Genomic DNA, 4646 nt, shown 5'->3' with positions numbered 1-4646 from the left:
AGTCAGACAGGGAAAGACAAATACCATATGATTTCACTTATATGTGGAATCTAAAAAAGACAAAATAAATGAATAAACAAAACAAAAAGCAACTCATAGATACAGAGAACATTTGATGGTTGCCAGGTGGGAGAGGTTTTGGAGGAGACGAATAAAAAAGGGGAAGAAATTAAGATGTGCAAATTGCTAGTTACAAAATAGTCATGAGGATGTAATGTACAGTGGTTTTAGAGGATCCTAATAGGGCTGGCTCCCAGGTTTCTTGCTCAGCCCAATAGAAAATAGTCACAGGGATGTAAAGTAAAGCATAGGGAATATAGTCATTAATATTGTAATAACTAGGTATGGTGTCAGATGGCTACTGGATTTATTAGGGTGATCATTACGTAAGTTATATAAATGTCTAATCACTGTGTTGTACATCTGAAACTAATATAATATTGTATGCCAACTGTAATTGAAAAATAAAAAAGTATTTTAAAAATATATCAATATGTTTTCAGCTGTAAGCATGGTAATACCCAAATGAAAGTGACTTACACAATAGAGATTCTCCCATTCAAAACACACACACACACACACACACACACACACACACACAACATACAATAAGAAGTGGCACAGAGATGGGCAATTCACAAGTTTAGACTCTAGTTGGCTTCTCTGGGATGGGCACCTTCATGATCATAAGGTGGTAGAAGTATCTCCAAATATCATGTACTCACATGACAAAGTCTAGAGTGATACCTCTCCTCAGGTGCTTCTCTCCTGTTCTCAGGGAACAAACCTTCCGTAGCACCCCCCCTCCCCAGCACACTTGCCCTAATGACTCATTGGCCTTCTCCCTTACACCCCTCCCCCTACAAGGTTGTGTCAGTGGGTGAACATCTGGTGTTGTTTTGCTTTATATTGGAAGATAGGTTCTGCTTTCAAGGCTAAAGGAGGAGGAGGAAAGATGGCTATATAGACAACGGAGGGTTCCACAGAGGGTATGGAGACAGTGTCGTAGCCAGAGGGAGACATGAGATTAATGCAAGTGTTTTGCTTGTTTGTTGTAACATGGCTGAATCTGAGCATGTTTAAATGCTTTTCATAGAAAAAATACAATCATAATAGTGAGACCCCTCTGATTGTGGGGTGTAAATGAGTTGTAAAACATGAGAGATGGACAGGTATCTCTTCCATTCCAACTGAAGGGAAAGAGAAATGGATGAGGGTGGATATGGGTGAATGTGTAAGTTTGCTGGGGAGTTGAGGGAATTCCCATCTGATGGCTTTGGGTTCTTCTCTGTGAAGTAGGTGACAGTCATCTGCTGAGGGTAAGGGAGAGTTACCCAGGCAACATAGGATTTCCAGCTGGTTTTAAGGGCACAGTTGAGGTTGGCTGCTCTGAATTTAAAATTACTCGAATTGGGAGCATTAATGATTTTCCCCCCCTCTGGCTACAATCAACACCTGGTCATAGGTGTTGAGAAGGCAGAAAGATTAATACTTCAGGGGACTTTCTGCACAAGTGTGACAAAATAAATGGGACAAGGGAACAGGATATGATCAAAAGAGCAATTATAGTGGTAGAGCACATAATCTAATTTGGAAGAGAGAACAGGGGAGTAGACCCATAGGGAGAAAGTCAAGAGACCAAAGGATCAGAGACACTAAAGTGGCCAAAGGACTGATAATGAGTGAGTGAGTGAGTGAATTGGAAGGATTGGAGGATAAGACTTACCAAATGGTCTCTCTGGACATATTGCCAACATGGTGCAATTGTGGGTTGTTGACAAAGTCCAGAATATTGCATTAGAATGAGTGGCTGAAGCACAATGAAGAAAATAAAAAATGAGGAGCTATGGTATTTGGGAGGGTAATCTACATCACCTGTGGCCCAATTTGTAAAAATAGAGGTGTACCAAGGAAATGCTTTTCAAACTTAAATGTGCATATGAATCCCCTAGGGATCTTATTAAAATGCAGAGTATGAGTCAGTAGATCTGGGGCAAGGACTGAAGCTCTGCATTTCTAACAAGTTATTAGGTAATGCTGATTTTGTGGTCCAGAAACCACACTCTGAGTGGTAAGACACTGGATAACCCTGTCACTGATTGCCACATATACCCTCTTCTTTATTTAAGTGATCCTCTACCCCACTCTGCTGGAGGGGGAGAAACTTAGAAGATATGAGGTCAGACAATTAAGTTCGTGAACTCACCCTAGAAAAAGTACTACATACCTCATTGCTGAATATCACTAAAGTCACCTTCGAAGTACTCCCCTTGGGAAGCTATACACTGATGCCAGCACCTAGTTCACCCTTCCAAGCAATTTTGGAACTCTTTTTCTGGAATGTCCATCAGAGCTGTCATTGTATTGCCCTTGATGTCCTGAATGTCATCAAAATGTCTTTCTTTCAATATTTGCTTTATCTTTGGGTAAAGAAATAAGTCTTTGGGGACAAGATCAGGTGAGACAGGAGGGTGTTCTAATACAGTTATTTCTTTACTGGCTAAAAACTCTCTCACAGACAGTGTCATGTGAGCTGGTGCATTGTTGTGATGCAAGAACCATGAATTCTTGGTGAAAGTTCAGGTTGTCTAACTTTTTCACGCAGCCTTTTCGACACTTCCAAATAGTAACCTTGGTTAACTGTTTGTCCAATTGGTACAAACTCATAATGAATAACCTCTGATGTCAAAAAAAGGTTAGCAACATCATTGCAACAAGTTCGCAAACTTAATTGTCAGGCCTCATATATATTCTATCTGGTCCCACCTATTGGCTGGTTGGGGATGGAGGACCTGATGGCAAGTAGAAACCAATCCATAATCTGGACTCACCCAATCAAAATTTTTCATGACAATTTGAACTGAAAAATTAAGGTGGAATCTCCAAAGCAGTGGTGGTCAGTGGTGCTACAAGATCCATTTTCTCTGAGTTTAGCACCAAAAACTAAAGCTAAAGCCATAAGTTGAAGTTTTGGGAAGTAGTAATCATGAAGAAATGGTTCTTAGGAAAAATAATGGAGCAGAGACACGGAATTAATATGAGACAAGAGACTAAGCAGCTCCAGAGTGAGAGGCTCATTACCCCTGACTCAATCTTTCTCCTCAAATACACCCTACAAAAATATCAGGTCTCTCTGTCCGGATTTCTTGACTTTCCTCCTTACCATGGCTAAATCACACTCGTCTTTTGGGGTCTCTTTAGAAGGCTCCTGGAGGAAGCTTCCCCTGCCACCTGAAGCTAGTGGGTGCCCTCCCATGTAGACCATAAGTCTCACTCATCATATTTACGACAACCACCATTTGGATACTTACTTGCCAGGTGTCATATATTCTGTATCTATCTATCTATCTATCTATCTATCTATCTATCTATCTATCTATCTATCATCTATCTATCTAAAACTGGTTGAACTTAGATATTCTAGTTCCATTTATTGTTATTAATCATCACTTTTTATATAAGAAGGACCTAAAAAGAGGTTAGATATCTCACCCAAGATCATACAGCTTGTAGCATCAAAGTTTGAGGATAGATATGATCAACTTCAAAGCTTGTGCTCTTAGAGGTTATATTTGTTCCTTTCTCTAGACTGTAACCACGTGCCTCTATCTTCCACTCCAGCCTGGACACTATTACGTTGCCTGTTTCTTGATCAGTATATTACCCTGCCTGGTGGTTGCCTGGGACACAGCAGGTTCTCAAAAGTATTTGTTGAATGAATGTGAGTGAATCAAGTTATTTGTTGGGCCAATCAACATTGTAATATTAATAGAACCCGGTGCATGATTGTGTAGCATTCCTGTTACAACAAAAAGTCCTAAACAAACAGAAGATCACTTATAAAATATGTAACTAGTAGATCAGATATGCACCACATCCAATTCTACCCAGTGTTGCAAATTATAAATCTGTAGCTATGGGGTTCTTAATCCATCCCTTGTCCTAATACCTTGTCATAAACTGTTGAGAGACCACCTGAATCCCTGCTTGGACGCTAAGTGTTACGTGGCTACATGTGCTAACACAGGCACTCGCTGCACACAAACATTGTCAGAGCTCTACTTCAGTCTAGCAGCTGTAGTGGGCAGGAAAGCTCCTGAAGCTATCGTGGATGCGTTTGTTTCATATACTTATAAATGTCCCCAAATGCAGAGTGACATTACGTTGCTTCTGAGACCTATTCACTTCCACTTCTGTATGCTCTAAAACCCGCAGAAGAGCTCAACATACCAAGCGTTCTCCGTGGCTGCAAACATGCTTAATCAGCACCATCACTAGCAGGATGAGTGGACAAGTTGAAGAAATACCTCGCACACATTATCTCCCCACTGTTTCTGTAAATGACATAGGATCCTTATCACAGATCAAAACAAGATAAGCATACTACCAACCCGAAACCAGATTTATCAATGACCCCGTTCCGTCCTGTTGTGCCGAGACTGGGGTGTTTAAAACAGGCTGGTCGTGTTTAAGATGCTTTCAGACAAATGCAAAGCTGTCTTCAGAAATGCTCTTTGCCCACGTGGATCGCACAGATGCTAATTACTAAGATGCTGAGAAACGTGCAGCCAGGGAGATTGGGCATTCCACGGGGTAATAAACTGGCGCCTCTAGAAATAAAGCTCCGCAGCCAATGCGTCTCTTCG

The sequence above is a fragment of the Rhinolophus sinicus genome, linkage group LG09 (genome assembly GCF_036562045.2).
Source record: "Rhinolophus sinicus isolate RSC01 linkage group LG09, ASM3656204v1, whole genome shotgun sequence".
Taxonomy (NCBI): domain Eukaryota; kingdom Metazoa; phylum Chordata; class Mammalia; order Chiroptera; family Rhinolophidae; genus Rhinolophus; species Rhinolophus sinicus.
Note: the sequence above shows the minus strand (reverse complement) of the source record.